This window comes from Mytilus californianus, unplaced genomic scaffold (genome assembly GCF_021869535.1).
Source record: "Mytilus californianus isolate M0D057914Y unplaced genomic scaffold, xbMytCali1.0.p SCAF_8, whole genome shotgun sequence".
Classification (NCBI taxonomy): Eukaryota; Metazoa; Mollusca; class Bivalvia; order Mytilida; family Mytilidae; genus Mytilus; species Mytilus californianus.
In genome coordinates, this window is record NW_026262734.1 from 63635891 (window position 1) to 63658272 (window position 22382).

The 22382-nt window shown below is 32.5% G+C and overlaps 2 protein-coding genes across 2 annotated transcripts in view; both read left to right on the top strand.

The window, feature by feature from the left end:
* Positions 1 to 22382, top strand: part of LOC127712829 (ankyrin-2-like) — an 88471-nt gene that overhangs the window by 8131 nt on the left and 57958 nt on the right. The gene's annotated exons all lie outside the window — the stretch shown is intronic.
* LOC127712830 (uncharacterized) overlaps positions 17686 to 22382 on the top strand; it is a 270720-nt gene continuing 266023 nt past the window's right edge. Inside the window, exon 1 of the mRNA XM_052219437.1 lies at positions 17686 to 17824. The gene's annotated coding sequence lies outside the window, so the exon portion shown is untranslated. The remainder of the gene's footprint in view (positions 17825 to 22382) is intronic.

Sequence of the window (22382 nt, forward strand, 5' to 3'; positions counted from 1 at the left end):
ACAAGTAACTTACCAAATTAGACAAAATATCAGGATTCAATATCTTCTCTCTGCAGTTGTACTAACAGCCTAAAAATGTACAACTTTTTTTAATTTGATATTATTTTTTTCTTTCATGATATATCTTGATCATATTTATATTGCACAGCTTTTCTTATTTGTCGAGCAAAAGGGTATTAACAACATTTATCAGTGACCCTTTCCAATGGTGTATGGTCCATAGTACTTTTGCAATTGATTACTAGGTATTTGATTGTTCAAAAATATTTCCTTTGACATGCTTATCGTGCCAAATTTTCATTTCACCTTGTGTTTTACTTAAATCATTTTTGGCAATTTCACAGGCTTTAAAAAGCTGATTTTTAAATTCAGATACATAATTCAACAAACTTATTTTCTGTGTATCATCTAACCACTGTTCTTGGAAACGTTTAACGTACCAAAGCAGTAAGACTTAAAATGCATGAGCTCAAACGGACTTAAAACTATAAACCTAGGAATTCCTGTATAGCAGCAACAAAAGCAAACAAATATCTTAACTAATCAACTTCACAAATAATACATGATGGTATTGATAATAGATTATAGGTACTAAGTTGTTTATCATCTAAATTACGTTTTATAGTGTTCCTATTATTTGTCTTTGTATATTTTTAACCTTTACTGTTTAGTCTATTTTTTGGTAATATCCTTTTGGCGTGGCTCGGTATTTATACATCCCGCCATTGTGTTATTGTGCTATTGTCATTTTTTGTATTCTTGCCTTTCATTTTTGCTTATGTGCTTTGTCTATAGAGTGCCAATATGCCATTTTGATTTTTGTTGTTGACATAGTTTTTTTTTATAGTGATTAAGATTATAACACAATGTTGACTGCTGTACCCCAATTGTTTAGATTTTTACCTATTATGTATGTTTGTTTTGCTCACACATTGTTGTCAATATAATGGGTTTCTATTCGACTGTCATACAGGTGAGAGGTTTAGCTAGCTATAAAACCAGGTTTCATCCACCATTGTCTACATAAGGAAATGCTTATACCAAGTCAGGAATATGACAGTTGTTTTCCATTCGTTTGATGTGTTTGAGCTTTTCATTTTGCCATTTAATAAGGGACTTTCCGTTTTTGAAATTTTCCTTGGAGATCGGTATTTTTGCTATTTTACTTTTTAGTAAACCTTAATCAGACCGAAAAGACTTTGGAAGTACGAATAAAGTAAAAATAAATGCCCAACGCTTTACAAATATCGGCAGTTATAATATTCCTAATTGTATTAGCCTCGATTAGAAATCTGGTCGAAGCACTAAATATAGTAAGTAAGAATTAATTGTCATACTTTTCATTAGTAATGGTTCTACATATTATATCAATACTCTGCGAGATGGTTCGAATGCTAGTATTGGATGTAGATGCGCTATATTTATTTTCTGGGTTTGTTTCCCTACCATTTGACATTTGTGACAGGATCTACAGTTTTCTGCAACCATATGATTTAGATTTGACCAAACATGACAAGAAAGTAAAACATGGTTTTCATGTCAAATCTTTAGTTTTTGTTTGTTACTTTTTTCTTATTTCTGTGTATTAAATTTGTTCTTTAAGAATCAATTATTACTATTTACCTTCCAGTGCACTTTTGTTTACATTCTTTCATCAAGGATTTTTCCTCGCACTTGCACTGTGCTGAGGTGGAAGTTATAACGATAGGTCTCGTAGTTAAAGTCACTGCCTACGGAAGAATATCGACGCATTAGAGTACGAGAAGACAATAATTCAATAGAAGATTTTGATAAGACAGAGGATTTTCTCTTACAAGAAAGTCCACGTACACTTGTTTTATAGTGAAACATTCAAGATTATACAACGTATTCAAGTTTTTTTAATTTAAAGTATCATATGACTTTTAGTCTTATGTAATCGAAACACGCGTCTGTCGTACCAAATTATAATTTTCTTCGCCATAATACGTTTGTTAAATTATTTCATTTTAAATTTAACGCGTATTGTACGTTTCGGTGACAGGTTTTATTTTTTATGGAGCATTATGGTTAAAAGGACCTGTGTCATCTTGTTAAGTCGATAACTGTACGCTGATCCCTTCGGAGCATCCCTGCTTTTTGGGTGGTTCATGTTACTCAATCTCAAGGGAAGACAACATTCTTTTGGTTTGTTTTCACTATGCACCCGTTAACTCGAATGAAAGTTGCTGTCACAGTATAAATAAAGGGTTTGTTGCATAGTGATAGAAAAGTACGGTCCGTACCCTATTTTCCTAGTGGCAGAATAATTTTTCCAACCTTCATCCCAGCCGAACAGCTTTGCAGAACCTACCTCTTGTTTTACTGTTAAATTTTGTGAAATATGGCAACCGGACGTTTAGCAAACAACAATCGATCATAAAACTACAAAACAAAAACCCGAATCCAGAAATACAAAAACTAGTACTGACATGTTGGTAAATAATCAACTCAAAAACGAAATTCGTGTATATATGTGTTTATTTGCAGTAAAACAACATCGATCGTCTCGTGTTAGCGTGCTCGCCTCGTGGGTTTGATCCATGGCCGGGTCAAACCAAAGACTTGAAAATTTGTATTTAATGCTTCTCTGTTAAGCACATTGCATTAAGGAGTAAGAGTACAAACTGGTCAGCCCGGAATAAGGTGTCATGTCTTCCTGACGATTGTTACCATGACTTTGAACTAGCATGCTTACAATCCAGCTCATCATTAGGGTCTATTACAAAGCAGGGTTCATATCAATATCATTTCAACATGATATCGTCCTGAATATGAATTTGAATTGGCTCTGGAAGGTAAAAGCCATCACCATCATCATCAGCATTGTCGTCTTCGTAACCAAAAAGGAACTTCTTTGGTTGAATTGTCACTCTTAAGGATATTGTTACCCAATTCCAACATTATTGCTGATTAAATTAAGCAGAATCCTTCATATTCTGAAATTTCGAAAAAGAAACAAAATATGTAATCATAGATAACCGCTGACGAAGTTCCTGACTTGGAAGATACACACATTTGGAGGGGTAACAATATTGTATCAGATATAACATAATAAAATGTAAAGCAAGCTTTGATTATGTGGTTCCAGGCTTTTGACCCAGTCACCTTTGGTCTGATTAAACAAGGCTGTTTTAGTATTCGTCATCTCGTTTTCATTTCGATCAGTGCAGAAAAGCTAAAAGGTACATGGATAAGAATGTAATAACAAATTTCAGTCAAAAGAAACACACAAATTAGTATTACGGACGATTAAAACACAAATACAAGTAAAGGTTACTCAATAGTGCTACAACAAAGAATGATCACATGCTGTGTTGGTCTGGTACTTCGAAACCTGTATTATTCGGTGTGCTAGAATCCCATACAAGGCATGATATACACATCATTTTCTCCTGTAAGCATTTTGTATAAAACCGCCATGGTGTTTCCTGAACCACCATCTTGATGACCTGTTGACCTCCAGCAATGATCTGACATTCTTTGGTTTTGCGATTGAAATTGACTCCAAGGCAGTTATCTCTAACTAAACATTCAGATACACAGTCAATTCTGCTATGTTTTTTAATGTTGTATAGTAAGGTCATACTACCATACGTTTCTGGTTCACCACAATAAAAGCCAGTAAACTGAGCTGCAAAAGACAAGGTGACTATCTTATCTAAAAGGTTTCAAGTTTTTCTTTTTTCAATACATGTATATATGTTGGAGGACAACAGACAATTAGAATCAAATTCATAACAATGTAGACGAGACCATTCGTTGGCGAGCTCAATTCTCCAATTGACTGGATTAGATTAGGTAACCGTTTGTCTGTTACGCCTACTTAATACGTTGTTTTTACAAGGGATATTTATGAAATAGTAATCTCTAAATTAAATATCTAAATATAATTAGTTGGTCCAACGTTCTACTGCTTTAATTCATTTGTGTGTGGGGGGGGGGGGGGGGGGGGGGGGGAGGGGGAGGGGGCATTAGTTCGTTTCTTATGAACATACAGGAGCAATATTTTTTTTATCTCAGTGTCGTATTTCTTTTTATCCCTAATTCTAAATTGATATGAATTAGTTTTTTTCGCCCTTTTTTCCTGAATGATTGAGTACCACTTAAAAAAAGTATGTATCCCTCCGAAACATAAATACATTTAATCAGGACGGGTACACTATCATTCATTGGCATACTAACGTTCCCGCTAATATAATTGTTTGATTACATAATAAGCAATATTTATAGACTTAGAGAATTGACCAATCCATTGAATGGGTTGCAATGCATGATGGACTACTACGTACTTTATCGAGAACACTCGTGTTTTTCAGTGACCTACAACTCACTTTTTCTTCTTTTGTGTCTTCGTTTAATAAAGCATAAGTTGTATGCTCAGATTAAAATAACAAACGGAGAGCTGATGAACTGTAACACCTGATAATTTGTAGTTTATTAGACAAACAAAACTCTGTAACAGTGTTACAACCTTTGTGTTACAATTAATCCTGTTAGTATGAGGCTTATTATTATTATTCTACTTCCAAGATATTATGCACACATTATTTAATGCATGGATAGATTAAAAAAAAAGCAAGTACAATTCTTAATTAGATTGTGATTCAACTGCTGCAGTAAACAGATTGGGACATTTCCAGAGGCGGATTTAAGTGGGAGGGGGGGGGGGGGGGGGTATGGATCTTCATACATAGTTAATGCAATGACGTTTTCCGTGACGTTGTCTAGTTTGCCCCTTTCTCCCCCTCCCCCCTCCCCCCCACACACACACGCTCTTTTTCTTTTCGAAATACTGGAACTGTATCTGATTTCCTTAAACGAATATGCAATATTTAGCATTCTATGGCTTCCGCCAATACATGTATCAGTGTTTGTTTACAAATAATGCATTTTTTTCTGGGCAATTTACCAACCAGTCAACTGATTGAGTTGCAATGCATGATGGACAACTATGTGTTTACAATTGTTTATAACTGCATGACATACAATACAATTTTTAACACATTGCCGAAAAAAGAATTCATCTTTATACCTTTTCTTCATTTGTGTTCACATTTATGGTACAAAATAAAAATCGACATGTTTTACATTGAATATATTTTTCTATAATTTAATGATATGAGCTGTGCACATTTATTGTTATTTCAAGTGAAACTGTTGGGTGTGATGATAAAAAGAATGTTTAAAACAAATTCCTTTTAAATTTTGTTGAAAGAAAGTTTGATTTTATGTATCGAAATGTGAAACAAGTGATTATTTAAATCCCCACTGGAAGGCCTCTGACAGACTGAGTGAGCATAAAATCATTGTTATCGATAGCCGATGACAAACAAGTTAAAGGTAAATGATTCGGTATTATTAAAAACACAATCATTGCGGTTGTCCACACTGTTATGGGACTACCTCTATTAATTTAATTAGCTGAAACTTGATTCATGTGATGTTTGTGACCTGTGTATAGTTGTTATTAATGTTCTGTATATTCTAATGGTTTTGCGGCCATACCCTTACAAAAACCTGAAATGAAATATAAAATTTCAATGTTTAACTTGTTATTCTCAATGTGTGTTTTCAATTTTTTCAATCTCAATATAAATAAGAAGATGTGGTATGAGTGCCAATGAGACAACTCTTCATCCAAGTCACAACGTATAAAAAGTTAACAATTTAAAGTCAAAGTACGACCTTCAACACGGAGCCTTGGTTCAAACCGAACAGAAAGCTCAGCTTGTTTTTGTCTTTATGGGTAAACTTTCAAAGTAAGGATTAACCCCTTCCCTTTCAGGCACTTTAGATTTCTAAGTTGAATTACGTAGAGAACTCGCACCAATCTATACAAAAGCCTTCCTTAAAAAAAATAGCAAAAATATGAAATTCATGGGGCAAAAATCGTGTAGAGACATATTACTTCGATAATAGGCTACAGTTTTTGTGTATAAGCAATAATCAATTCCATGATTTGAAGCAAATATAGGAAGAGATAATACATAACTTTGCCATTATCCCTTGATATATACATGTTTTTTTCTCTCATTTAAACAAAAGTGTTTTCCGCATATTTATAAACACAAGCAAGCACTTGAAAAAATACATGTCTTACATAAATTCAATTTAGCTATAAACATTTCAGGACATTTTGGTTTTTGTTGTCCCTTTCTTAATAAATTCAGTAAGAAATGAACACAAATTTTAAGTTTGTGATTGCGCTAGTACAATATGAATCACATATTGAACTTGTTTACTAGTTATAACCATAACTTTAATAATATTTTCCTGAAAATTAATAGCATACGATACAATATTCAAAAAATGAAAACGCTTTATAGATGTCATTCGATCGTAGCGCTTTTCTTGATTTACCTTCATCATCAATGATAGAAGCCGAATATTTGAAAGCCAAGGATGTATAAGAACCGAAACAGTTGAATAGCTATATGACTAAAAAGGATCTAGAATAATAGCCAAAATCCATCTGAGGTCAACCTCGACTGAGGGAGTAGAAACCTTAGTTTCTTGACAATTTCTAAATGTGTAAACGAACAATTTACAAAAGGTATGTTATAAATCATGTCAATGCCGAAGTATGGACTACTGAGTTGATGATGCCCTCAGGGATTGATAGTCCACCAGCAGTGGTACCGACCCAGTGTTGTAAGAAATCGCTTTTCGGGATTTAGCTTCGCTCAAAGCCAATTATTTGAAAGCCAATGACGTTTTTAAGAACAGAAACATTTTGAAGAGCTATATGACCACAATGAATTAAATAATAGCAATATTCATCTAATATCACCGTTGCCTGTGGGTGTTGAAACCAAAAATATTCTGCTAAAATTATTTAAAAAAGTTACAGTTTTTACAGAAAGTATACTTCTGTCTTGTCAAAAAGAAGCAAATTGACATTAAACAGTAAATGGTATAAGTTTTGGGAACGTTGAACCAAAATGCTGGTATTTTGAGTATTAATTTGAGCCTTTAACCACATCTGTACGTAAAAAAATAGGGAATGGATTAATTATAAATAAGAAGATGTGGTATGAGTGCCAATGAGACAACTATCCATCCAAGTCACAATGTGTAAAAAGTAAACAATTATAGGTCAAAGTACGGCCTTCAACACGGAGCCTTGGCTCACACCGAACAGCAAGCTATAAAGGGCCCCAAAAAAGACTAGTGTAAAACAATTCAAACAGGAAAACCAACGGTCTAATCTATATAAAAAACGAGAAACACTTATGAATCACAACAACAAACGACAACCACTGAACAACAGGCTCCTGGCTTGGTACAGGTGCATAAAAATGCAGCGGGTTTAAACGTTTTAACAAGCGCCAACCTTCACCCTAACCTGAAACAGTGGTATAACATTACAGCATAAAAAGCCATAACATAGTTCTGACCAGAACGGCTTGCCATATCAGATTGTTCTGGTTGTTCGGTGTTTGTCACGGGGGTTGTCAATGCAAGTTCGACAGAAAACGCAGTGGAAAATAGAAATAATTAGTAAAATAAGAATTATGCCACTTATGCTTATATAACATCATTTTCTTGAACACTTGAATCGAAAACAGTACGATAATAGGATTTTGCGTATTTAAATGTTGATATGTGAAAGAACTTGTAAAGTGCTTATGATAAAAAATGATTTTTTCAACTGTTTATAAATGTGACAGAAACACTTCAAAACACTACAAATACAAACAGGTATCACAGAAGTTGATATTAGAAGTGGATATTACAAACAAAATCAATTTACCGTGTTGACATGGATCAAAGATTTACTTTGATTTCAACTAACTGAAGAATATCAAATGTGGCATACACATTTAACCTAATAATTATTGTTAATAACTGGGACATATGCATTACAGTTTGGCAGTTATTTTTCATAAGAGTGCTTAAGAAGCATTGCCGAAACTGCCTATTACATACGTATTGATGATTTTAAGCGTTATGTCCCATAACCTGGGTCGTTAGCTTTTGATTGTTAATTTCCTGGCAAAATATTCGTGTACGAAGGAAAATTAAAAATTAGTTTGTTTCTTTTAAAAATCAGTAAAAAATAAAACATATAAAAACAGAATTATTAATTTTTTTATCATAACTTTTTCCTGTTTGTTATTGAAAATAAAATAGTTCCTTTATTGAAGTAAAAAATTTCGTTTGTTCCGAGAGAAGAAAAAAAACATGCCCCAATCAAAGCTGAATGGTCGGTGTCTTATATTTTATGAAATTTGGCAATGACGTAGGATAATTAAAAACTCAAGATTTCGGCTAATATAGAATATATATTTGCCACAATAAGAATTTGTTACTGTACTGCATCGTGAAACACTAAACAAATGATATCCTATGCATGCTTTTGCATGCTGACTTTTTTTCTTTTTTCTTTTTCTTCTTCTTTTGATGGTTATGTTAGTAACACTGACATTGAAATTTGTCAAAAAATATAATTAATTCCTCAGTTTTTATCAGTATAAACATGTTACTGAAGGATATATATCAGATTTCCGTACATTTTCCGTGAGTTTCGACTTTAAACTTTGTATATTGGAAAAACACTTAATCGTCTATAAAAGTTAAGTCTACAGAAACAGTCAGTGATCTGTAATAAAAATCAAAATTCTTTAAATAACAAAAACACATTATGATATGGTGTATGAAAACTACTCACGAGGTTCCTGATTCGGGACAGGCTCATGAACATTTGACACTTTCCTTTAACTTCAAAACTAGTAACAATTGTTTTAGATATGTACATTTTTAATTGTTTAAAAACCAAAAATAAATATTTTAAAAGATAAAGATACTAATACTACAATTGTTTTCTTACCAAGTCCAACTGTAGTGAAAACAGCCAAAAATATCACAGTTATTATCATTTTTACTTGTATATTTTAAACCGTAATGTTTAAAGCCTGAAAATTATTTGTAAAGAAGTTTTTTAATAAATAAACAATGTCCAATAAGTATAATTAATTACTACAAAAAAGAAAAAGAAATCAAGCAATTGTCGTAGTGCCTGAGGAATTTCAATCTAGATAAATACTTTTAGAAGTTTATTACTCCGCAATACTTGTACAATATTATAATCTAACAACGTTCTCAGGAGAAATAGACACATTTAAAAGTACGCCTTCAAGCCTATTATTTGTATCTAATCGAAATTTATAGAAAATACTATTCGTATTTCGTCATTTAAATGATAAAACCGCTCAAAGTATTTTCCAATGAGGTTTTCGTAATGTTTCAACATGATTGCACTCTACAATTTTTTTTTTTCAATTTAAGATTCTGAGATAGGAATTATCGAGTAACGATTTTATGATAACAAATAAATAAATGAAAAATAAATGCTGACATATTCAATATCCATTAAGAGTGACAGTTGAAGTAATTTCAGTCAAATTTTAAAACAAAGTCGGTACCACTTCTTGTTACTGTAGTCCCGATGGTACCAACCGCCCAGTAGCTAGTGGATTGTTATTTAAACTTATTTATAGTCGATATATTTGAATGTAAAATTTTCAGTTCATGAATTACTAGTACAAGTAAATGAAATGTATCATAAACTCATAACTCAGGCATGTGTCTCCTGAGTGTAGTTTGGAGAAAAATGGCAACAATTTATTATGAAGAGTATGCAAAGTTTTAAAAGTCAATGGTCCGTGAATGAGGACGGGGCCAAATAATATCAATCTGAAATAAGTTGTGCCAACAGCTGCATACCAAATAACAATCTTCATTTGACCTAATCATAAACTTTAACAACTACTGACGCCACCAGAACAGCACACATCAGTTTCGCATCCTCAACTTGTCTTAGGCGAGTCAAAAACGAAGATTTTAATTCCCACACGCAAAGTTGACACAAACCTTTTACTAATTTGCATGGACCCTTAGATTTTATGGTAGTCATTTGTATTATTTTAATTGAAATGATGATAAAATTACACTTTATAGATTTAGTGCATCAGAAACGCTTTTCCGTATTTCCCTTATCAGAAGCTTAATCTTAATTGAAATCAATAGAATTTTTTTATAAATTGTCAAAATGTAGTTTATATCATGCTTTTTTCAAAAAATATAATAAAAAGTATGGGTCACCAGGCTTTTTTTTCACGCTACAGGTTGTGCGTAATTGTCAGATTTTGTATAGATTATGCATGGAAAACCCAATTTTGTGTGATAAAAAGAAAACCACACCATAGAATTTTAAGATAAAATATGAGAAGATAGCTCTAATAATATGCTTTCAGATAAGAAAAAGAAAAACTGGGGTCACCGAACTCGTTTTCTTGCTTCATAATAAAATAGGTAAATTTACAACACATTCTATTATAAAAGTTACTTTATCTGAGTTATCTCCCCTTATGTGGCAAATCTGAAAAAAAAATGAATCAAACAAAAATATTCTGATTTTTGTAAAATACAGCCGTAAATATGATAAAACACATAATTTTCTATATTAACATGAAAAGTCTTACATATGAATTACATACTACTCTCGAAATTTGCACATTTTATTAAAGATTTAGACCGATTGTTATCTGCTATTTCAAAATTCAAGATGGAGGAAGACACCCCAGCTACCTTAATCCACTGTAATCTTTCGCAAATTTGTTTTTTTCCAGATTGAACAAAAACAATTAAAAAAAATCAAGGGAGCTATTTTAGTTTTGAAATCACTGGAACAATCATAGATACTCATGGAATGATTAGAACTCTCTATTTCACTTACATAACGTTTCCATAATGATCATAACAAAAGATGCGTAATTTAAACATCTATAGTTATCTAGAAGTTTCCGTTACAAGTATATATATGCAGACCCTAAAGTTAGACATAGACTTAGACTTAGACATCGATAGACATCAACATTCTCAGCAGTTGGATTGGCTCTTTTATTTACAAATTACATCATACTAAATTGTGACCTATTGGACGTAATATTCTGTGGATTCCCGTGAAGACTTCCGGACAAAGAAAAGATAAAAGATTTGACTCATATTTTGACAGTTAAGTTGATATTTCTTTTTGTGTAATACTTCTTGTAAACTAGTGTATAACAAATCTTGTTAAATTTTATTATTGATTTGTGTCTTTTGTTGGCTACAATTAAAAGTCGATTTTTCTGGTCGTAACAGAAATATCCCGGACTTTCCAAGTCAAATCTTCCTTATCCGTGGGGGAAGACGGACTGTATAATTATTTACCGAAACGCAAACACATAAAATATAAACTAATTCAAATGGCTAAACATTGGGAAGATGCCTTGTATAGTTATCACCGGAACATAAACACATAAACTAGAAACTAATTCAAATGACTAAAACATTGGAAAAATGCATTGCATAATTATTTACCGAAAAATAAACACACAATTCACAAACTAGAAACTAATTCAAATGGCGAAAACATTGGGAAGATGCCTTGTATAATTATTTACCGAAACATAAACACATGAATTAGAACTAATTCAAATGGCTAAAGCATTCCCAACCTTTTTTTAACATGCACACACAATATACTATTAATCCAGATTGAAACAATAAAATCAGGGACGAGTTTCACAAAGTTGTCCCAGAACGAAGTTATGCTTTGATAAAGAATGTCTTCAGTCACAGATTGATTTGTCCTACGCTGTTTCGTAAAGAACAACAAAGCGATCGGTGTTTTCCACAGGCGCTTGGGTTTATGATACAGAAATTTTTTTTTAATTTTTTTTGTTGTTGATTAAAATATTCAATTTTCTATATTTATACTACATATCTATCACTACTGCGCATGTCTCACCTAGTTTCGAGTGATTTTACCAACTTTGAGACAAACCCCCATTTTACTATCCACACTAAGAAACAAATGGGGGTTTGTCTCAAAGTTGGTAAAATCACTCGAAACTAGGTGAGACATGCGCAGTAGTGATAGATATGTAGTATAAATATAGAAAATTGAATATTTTAATCAACAAACAAAAAAATTAAAAAAAAAATCTGTATCATAAACCCAAGCGCCTGTGTTCAAATCTGCTGAAGAGGTTGTTGTTCCGTATCTTGTTTCTCTATTTAATCAAATCTTGGCTGAGAAAAAAGTACCAATCCAATTCAAAACCGGTATTCTTAATGCAGTATGCAAGAAAAATAAAGATGACAAAATACTTGATAACTACAGAGGCATCACCGTCTCATCAATTATTGGAAAAAAATTTTAACATGTTATCCTTAATAGAATACTTCTGAAATTAGATAAAAAGTTAGAGTTACAATTTGGCTTCACAAGTGGCCTCTCACCAGCAATGGCAGCACTGCTAGTCTCTGAATCGGAACTTATATAAAAAAATCAAAAATCTAAATTAATTTTTGGACTTCTGGGCTCACAAAAGGCATTTGATGTTGTTCATCATGATATTCTTCTCGACAAATTATTTGACCAAAATATTGATCCAGATATTTGGGAAATCATTTTTGATATGTACAACAACCTTACCTCTAAAGTTAAATGGAAAAAACGGATTTAGTAACAGCTCCCCTGTACGGCAAGGAGTCCGCCAAATGAATGAGGAATTCTATCCACCCATTTGTACAAACTGTACATTAACGACCTACTTACAGAACTTGAAGAGAATGGTATGGGCCAGTACATCGGCACAAACTTTACGGGATGTCCAACCTGTGCAGATGATATTATACTTTTGTCATCAACTGAAGAAGAAATGCAATCTATGCTAGATACATTTAAAAGATACTCAGACAAACATACATTCAAGATCCATCCAACCAAAAGCGTTACAATTAATAAATATAGTAACTCAAAAACAACGAAGAGTGAAGTTCAATTCAAACTCGATGATAAAAACATGCCATCATCTAATCAAGGTACACATCTGGGTATCATAAGAGCAATTAAGGACCAAAATAAAACAAACATCCAGGACAGAATTAGCTTAGCCAGAAGGACAGCCTATTCTCTTATGAACGTTGGAGTACATGGTACAAACGGATTAAACCCTAAAACTTCTTATATGATATACAGAGTATACGTTCTACCAAGGCTACTTTACAGCCTGAAAGTTCTGCCACTAAATAATGGAGACATTAAGTTGCTAAGAGATTTCCACGTGAATTTTTGAGACAAATACAAGCTCTTCCCTCACGGACAGCAATTTCAGCAGTATACTTACTCTTGGGTGCGCTCCCCATAGAGACAGAAATTCACAAAAGAGTTCTTAGCCTGTTCCACTCCATCTTTTCATCTAACAACGAGAATCTAACAAAGGCTCTAGAGAGGCAATATGTCCTGCAAACACATGAACTAACTTTCCTTAACAGAGTAGCAGATCTTTTATACATGTATAATCTTCCTCCATGGACTTATCTGAAAGATCAATTGCCATCAAAGTTATCATGGAAATGCAAGGCAAGAGAAGCAATAAACAACTACTGGAAAGTGAATCTTCAAAGGGACGCCAATAGCAAAACAACACTAAAATTTCTCTGTATCCCTAATTTAGACATTGGAAACCCTCATACTATCTGGAATAGTCTACCACCAAATTTTGGCGAACTCAGGAAAGCAACAATAAAAGCAAGGCTATGCACAGGGACATATATATTTCAATCACAGAAAGCTCGTTTCTCAAATATTAACCTTGATGCAACTTGCCCAATTTGTCAACTGGAAGAAGAAGATATCATCCATTTTCTCACTCGCTGTCCCGTTCTGGAAGGCATACGCAGAGAATCTCTAAGTGTTATCAAAAGAATTACCATCAGTAAAATTGGGCTAGGAAACTGGAATTCCAACTTTCATGAGAGAACTTGTATTGCCCAACTTATTTTGGATTGTCAGCAACTGGCTCTAAACAATATTCTCCCTCATGATGACCTTTTTCTTAATTCAATAGAAGAATTAAGCAGGAACTTATGTTATAGACTCCATCTAAAAAGAGTGTCTTCTCTTAATGTCTAGTTGTCATAAGGTCAGTGTGGTTGTACCGCGCTATACCTTAAACAACTATCTTCAACTTCATAAAATAAAATATGGCTTTTTTCTCCAATCTAAGGAATAATCATTTATGATTCTTCGACAGTACAACGTACTAGGTCAGTGTGGGTGTTCCGCGCTAAACCTAACATCAATCTTTTACACAGAATTAAATGCTGCGAAAATCTAAACGTTTAAATCTTCATTAGGTTAATATGGCTGTTCCGCGCTATACCTTCAATTGCTTTCTTTTACTCCGTAAAATGAAACAACGTTTATCTTTAATCTAAAGTCATCATAAAGGTTTTTGGACAGAACAACTAGGTCAGTGTGGGTGTTCCGCGTTAAACCTATCAATCATTTACGTAAAATTAAATGCTGAGAAAATCCATGAAATTTTAGAATAACTGGTCAGTGTGGTTGTGCCGCGCTATACCTATAGTTGGAATAAATGTACATGTTTACCGTTAGCTTTAATACCCAGTAGCTTCACGTATATATATATAACAGATAGATAATGGCTATGCGTAATTAGATCGCTTAGGACATATAAGCTTATATGCATGATTTTATTGATTTTATATCGCCTAGTAGTGCTCATAGACAGATGCAGTAACTCCAGCATGTAGCAGGCAGGAAGCTGAAAACTCGTTATTTTTTTTACCTTTAGGTAACATTGTTTAGTGAATGTAAAGATTTTTTACAATAATGCATGCCCTGTAAATAATATTCAAAACTTTTTTATTTTTTAAAATCTTATTAATAACTTTTAAACTGTGACCCATTTTTAATGTACATAGAAGTTATTATTAGTATCTTTGCAGGGATTTAACTGTACATAATGTTATTTTTAAATAGTTAGGTATTCACTTAAAAACTGATTTCATAAGGATTAACCAACCTTAAATCAGTAAGGTTGGTGTACTCCAACTATTGGAGGAAGATATAGAGGAAAGAAGAAGACATAGTCTTTCATTCTGGCTATTTTTCTACGTTTCTCAATGAAAGCCAACAAAAATGTAAACTGAAATGTTCTCTGTACAAAATGGTGATTAATTTGCCTTAACCATGTATCTACGCTCTTATCTTCACTTTGTGTTAACAAATCTATCATCATAGGAATGTCAGCCATGTTAAGTAATGAAACCATGCGTTCACCGAAATTAAGGAAACCATGGTGTAGTTACAAACTGTTTTTTCTAAACCGTAAACTGGTTTTCTAAACCCTAAACCCTAAACCCGAACCCAAACCGGTTTGACTTTCAATAAATTCGCTCGAAACAAATCAAAAGTTTTGATATTGGTTTGCTAAACTTATCAAATCAAACGGAGATGGTTGGTCAGTTTCGGATTTTGGTTTTCAAGAAACAAATTTGAAACCGGTTTAAAACTAGCTCAAAAACCTGTTTGAAAGAAGAAACAGAACCTTTATCAAACCTATCGTAAACCGAAACCAATTTAGAGGCAACAAATATGCTCAAAACTCGTCATAACTTATTGATAAAAATATTTGAAAAATTATTAGATAAACATAAATCGCCATATAATAAAAAATAAGTCATCAATAGAAAGTATATTTTTTATCGCAACGATACATTCACCATCACACATTTTCTGTGATGTTAAATTAATTGTTGCTACTTTGCTTCTCAACTTGAAAAAAAACACGAGTCTGTATACAAATCACTGGATAAACTTGTCGAGGTCGTGTTTTTTGTTGTTCTAGGTCAAATATTCTCGTATCGAATTGTTGCATCCCTTTTCGCACATTGTCTGTCTGTCTTGGTTTCAAATATATATTTGTCGTAATTTCCAAATAATGGGAAATGATTCATGTGCCATTTTCTCCAAAATGTTTTAAAAGTAAAATAACAAAAATACCGAACTCCGAGGAAAATTCAAAACGGAAAGTCCGTAATCAAATGGCAAAATCAAAATCAAAAGCTCAAACACATCAAACGAATGGACAGCTTGTAGGACAAAAGCCCAACGTTTTCTGAAATTCTCCGATTCGTTCCAATTAATGTTTCAATATAGAATAAGATTATTTGGGCACAAATATGCTCCTTCGTTTGAATCAGTTGTTGATGTTCCTATAAGTCGGTCATTCAAAATGTTGGCTACTTCAAATGATATTTTTGTAGTTTGAATGTCTGATTGTTGACTTCTAAAATCGAGAATTAAACCGGTTCTGTTCCTAGAAGCTTCCAATCATGCAGTCAGCTAATCGTTTACCAAGAACTAAAATGCCTTAACCATGTTAACGCAGTGATATTAAGGCACTTTACCAATAAAAATGCGTTAAAATGCATGTTATATAGAAGTACAAATCATAAGAAAATGGCAACAAAATCAGGAAAACAGAGATCGTAGATCAAATATAAAGACCTATATTTAATCTTGCATGGGTTTTTCATATCGAAAGTGAAAGTAGTCAAGTGACCCGAGTCGCCAATGAAGGTCGTACATTACATTTTCAACTCAAAAGTCCAGCGTGTTAAAGGAATCTTTGAATGTGAAAAAAAGTATCAATACATTCGTTTCATAATAGGAAGATGTGGTATGAGTGCCAATGAGACAACCTTCCATCCAAGTAAAAATTTATAAAAGTAAACCATTATAGGTCAAGGTACGACCTTCAACACGGAGCATTGGCTCACACCGAACAGCAAGCTATATAGGGTAGCATGTTTGTTAGGCCGTTAGAGTTCTCGTTTGAATCATTTTACATTTGTCATCATGTTTCGGAGCCTTTTATAGCTTAATATGTGATATGGGTTTTGCTCATAGTTGAAGGCCGTACGATGACCTAAATTTGGTAATCTATGCGTCATTTAGTCTCTGATAGTCTCGAGAGTTCTCTCCTTTGGAATAATCCCATCATCATAAATGTGTATTATATGTAGTTTCAGACTTTGAAAGAAACTGAACAAATAAATAATATGATACCATCTGATTTAAAAAGTCATTTATAATCAATTACAAATCATTAAAGAAAGAACAAAACCGCTTATGTGGTTTTAACCAATTTCTTAATTTTTTTAGACTATATTTTTCTTCCAAAATTCATGTGCACGCCCGGGCGTTTTGACGTAAACGCTACGCGTTATGAAACAAATCATATCATTACTCTTATAGTTATATAAGATAACACTAACAATATTTGAGGTCATATAATCGTTTAAAAACATTTCTCTATAACTCTTTTCAATTATATTCAATATAATGTTACTGTCGTCTAATATTTCTTTCGTGTAATGCTCCATTTTGAAGGGTTTGAAGAGTTTACTCAACTTGTAAGTTAATCAGTGGCGGATCCAGAAATTTTCATAAGTGGGGGTCCACTGACTGCCTAAGAGAGGGCCCCTCCAGTCATGCTTCAGTGATTCCCTATATAATCAACAAATTTTTTCCCCAAAAAGGGGGGCCCGTGGCCCCCTGCCCCCCCCCCCCCCCCCCCCCCCCCCCCCCCCCCCAAAAAAAAAAAATCGCCTCTGTTAATGTTCGATTAAACTGTCTAGTGCGCTTGCACAGTTTTATTTGTTAGTTTTACCCGAGTAACCCGAATTAATCAGTTAATCAAATCGACTGCAATCGGCAATCCTCTGGTGAATCCGCTACGCGCATTCTGTCCTCTCGGCCGATTCCGTTCCTCCATCTAGATAGAAGGAGAGTAGCGGATTCAACCGAGGATTGCCGATTGCAGTGACTGCACCAGAACAGACCGTAATTAACTTCCTTGTTAAATAATTTTCAAACTTCCTGATAAATTTTGGCTCAAATCAAGAAAACCTTTATTCTGTGAACTTTAAAAGAAGCAAGGTATGTTAGATAGATACTTAATTCTCTAAATACTAGAGACACTAACAAATAATTATATATCAGTCAAATACAATAAAGTTGATGACGGTAAGCCACCAACCACACATAGATGTCTGTGCTTGAAAAAATCTCATCTAAAATTAGGAAAATACCACTCTCGCACGTACTATACCACAGGGGTTAAAAAAATAGACAGGTGCGGACCAAGGATTTTAAAAAGGAGGGCCCCAAACTAGACAACGTTTGGAGTGTGGAGTGGACATGGTGGAATAGGTTACAAAGTAGGGATCTCCTGTAGTTGGTGATTGCAATACTGGTGTACCAGTATTGTGCACAATACTGGTATAAAAATTATGTACCAGTATTGTAACTTTTTTTTTTTAAAACAACAATACTGGTACATTACTGATATACCAGTATTGTAGTTGTATTGTCGACAATTCTTTAAGGTGTATAAAAAAAAAAAAAAAAAAATTAAGCAAAATTAGATATTGAACTTGAAGATCAAAGGGGGATTAAATGAACTCAATAAGATTAAAGAGGATAATTGTGAAATTAATCAACAATCAGTTAAAAATATCATGATATTCATAAAGCCCTATTTCAAATCAAACAGATACATGTTATACAAATAAACAAAAGATTATTGTAATTCACTCATATTATTCAAACAATTGTAAATTATATAAAATAATTGCTATTCTTTTTTATCTATAATTCAATTTAGATAAAATAAAATAAAAGCTTATTATTTTCAATATCTGAGTTATTATTAAATAAATTCAAGCAAATTATTACATACTTACATGTCTAACACTGTAAATTCAGCATTTACATGTATGCCATCATATATTTTTTACAAATATTTTAATACATGTTTACTAAGATGATAAGCATTTGTTGGTCTTTATTTTCTAATTAATCTTTCACAATAAAAGATATCAAAATCCATTAAACATAAAAAAATAGTAACTTATTAGGGGAACCTGATTGTAATCAAATTATCTACATGAATGTTAAGGGTAATTAAAGCAGATGATTCAGAAACATGGGCAACACAATTTGTAGCAGATATATCAACTGGTACAAATACTAGTACTTGTAGACAAGCACTCCAACACCTACAAGCAGAAATAGACAATACCAATGCTGATGATACAGCAGCTATAAAAGCAATGTCTGATAATAAAAAATAATACTAAAATATACATGTACCATGAGCCTTAGAAAGCAAGAGCTGATAGAAAAGATAGAGGAAAATAAAAAGTTTGTTGAAATGCTGGGACAGTATAGTTCCCTTAAGAAGAAAAAAACATCTGACAGAAGATTTAAAACTTTCTTTGATGACAAGCGCAGTGTACCATCATTCATGTCATTTAAACGTATAATCTGACAATTCTGTATGTTCAATCATTCCTTATAAAATTGTCATGCCATATGTTAATTTCATTATGTATATATATGTGACACCTTTAATAACAGATTAATCATGTTAATTACCTATATGTATTGTTTATTTAAAAAAAACACAATACTGGTACAATACTGGAATACAATACTGGTACAAAATTTTTTACCAGTATTGCGATCACCAACTACAGGAGATCCCAAAGTAGTCCAAATAATAAGCCTTCATAGACTTAAAAAAGGCATTTGATACCGTATGGCGACTAGGTTTATTTTCTAAACTCATAAAACATAATATCCCCAAAAAAATGTTTAATGTTATTTATTCAATGTATACTGATACAGTATGTAGAATAAAATTCTCTAATGGGCTGAGTCCTCCATTCCTATCAGAAAACAAGGTGACATATGAATAGCTGAGTCCCCTTCTTTTTAACTTTTTTATAAATGAACTAGTAGGTAATCTTGATAACAAACATACGGATCAAGTTGCCATTGGGGATACCTCTTTGAACATTCTTTTATATGCAGACGATATTGTTTTACTATCTGAAAGCAAAGAGGGTCTACAAAAATCTCTTGATATTTTACATGAATATTGTTCATCATGGAAACTACAAGTTAATACTGATAAATCAAAAATTATGATATTTAATTCTAATGGCAAGACATTGTTAAACCATTTTACCTATGATAATGCATATCTTGAAACAGTTACAAATTATTGTTACTTGTGTATTGTTTTAAAGTATAATGGCAATTTTTGCCTTGCTGTGAATACTCTAATGGAAAAAGCCAGGAAGGCATACTATAAGATAAAGAAAACTATAGGTCTCAACAACCCATGTAGACTTCTTGAAAAATTGTTTGATTGTTTAGTTACTCCCATTCTTACATATTGTAGTGAAATTTGGGGGATGGATTCACATTTTAAGGACTCTGATCTCTTTGAAAAACTTCATGTTAAATTTATCAAAGATATATTAGGGGTTCACTGTAAGGCATCTAATGATGGATGTGGAGCCGAACTTAATAGAATTCCCTTGAAAAATAAAATATTATATTCAATATTCAACTACCTGAACCATATAGTTTCTTCGGAAAATTCTTTGGCATATGATATATTCACTAAATCTGTAGATTCAAACCCTTGGGTCATAAAGGTCAAGAGTCTTTTGAATGGACGGAATGTCTTATATCATCAATAACTTTAATTATGTTAAAGGTAATTTAAATTCCCTTAAACAACAAAGAATTAATGACCAATGTTTGCAAGTTCAAAATGCAAATATATTTGAATAAAAAAAGTTAGACTTTTTCAAGAGTGTCTAGATAATGGGCAGAAGACCACCCTATGTTGATATATTGAAAAACAGAAGTGACAGAGCTGCAATATGTAAGATCCGTATAAGCGCTCATATACTGATGATTGAAAGAGGGAGACATCTAAATATTCCCAGAAATGAAAGATACTGCTCTGTATGTAATTCTGGTCAAATTGAAAATGAAAAACATTTTCTTTTACATTGTGAAAAATACTCAACTAAAAGAGCCATATTTTACCAAAAAGTTTCAAATATAATCGTTGATCCTACAAAATTTCAAAAAAATGAAAATAATGTAATCTTTTAATTAAATAATAATTCATACACAATCCTAAAATTGACTTCCTCTTTCATTTCAGACAGTCTGAACCTGCGTAAAGCAGAACAAACTCTATAAAATTGTCAATATGTCTAATTCATAATCATTGTTTATAATATTACATATTAATATAGTCATTATTTGCAATACTTATTATGTATGATCAACTATGTAATTAATATACCATGAGCCTTAACCATTTATTGTTGATGAGTTTGTGCTAATAAAATATTTGTATTTGTATTTAATAATTATGACATCTTGAAAGGCTATTATATTTTTTTCTTTGACGCCTTACGTCGCAGGAAGGCGTCAAAGCAAAAATTTAAAATAGCCTTCCAAGACGTCATAATTATTTGGACTAGTTACAAAGAGTCTGGATTAACCATAAATTAATAATCGGGGAGCTAAAAATGAAAAGTATCTGGATCTTAGAGTCATACAATTCAATTCAAAGTTTTATTTAAAGTCGATATTCAATAAACTACATAAACACAAGCTCTAGTGAGCTTTTCAAATCGTCTGAATAACAAAATTATATACACACATACAAAAGTCATGAAAACAACACAATTTTAAACATACAGTGCATAGTAAGATACCATAGATGACATATAAAAGTTAAAAGCATAGTATGCAAAATAAAGTATATCTTAAAACATAGCACGAGTTAAGAATTATAAGCACAAATCAAATAGTCACACAAAAAAAAAAAAAAAAAGCACAGGCCTAAAACACTATATGCATGCACTGCACTGGCATATGCTGTTATTTGGATCCCATGTTTGTACCAATTTTTTGAATTGGTCAAAAGATGTTTCCATTCGACAATGGTTCGGCAGCTCATTCCTGACCAGATTTGTGCAGCATTATAGCGAAACGATCTTAAACCATACCTGGTAGTTCTGACTCTGGAGCACTGCTGTTCCTGTGATCTTTGAAATCATACTTATTAATTTTGATATCAATTAAATCATGAAGATAGCTTGGACTTTTTTTGTGAATTATTTTAAAAGTTTCTGTGGCAATAGTTTTTATTCTTCTTATTTTTAAAGAAGGTAGTTTTGACTTTTCTAGCAGTTTTTTTGTATGAACATGATGAACTATCATAATCTTCATAGATGAATCTAAGAGCTCTTTCTTGAATTTTTTCTTTTTTAAAAGAATTTTTTTGGCTACAGTAGTGCCAAATTACTGGACAATAGTTAAAATTCGAAAGAATGAATGAGTAGTATGCTGTTAACCTAACAAGCCTGTTTGAATATTTACCCATTCGTTTTAGAATATTTAATTGTCTTGATGCCTTTTTACATATTTCAGGTATATGAGTGTTAAAGTTTAAGTCCGAATCTATAGTTATTCCAAGAAGTTTAACATTTTCTTCACGAGAAATTTTGTTTCCATTTAAATTAATTATCAAATTATGTTTATTTGTTTTTTCCCAACATTTGGCTATAGCCTGGAATTTGTCAGGATTAGCCTTCATTAAATTTATAGAAAACCAATA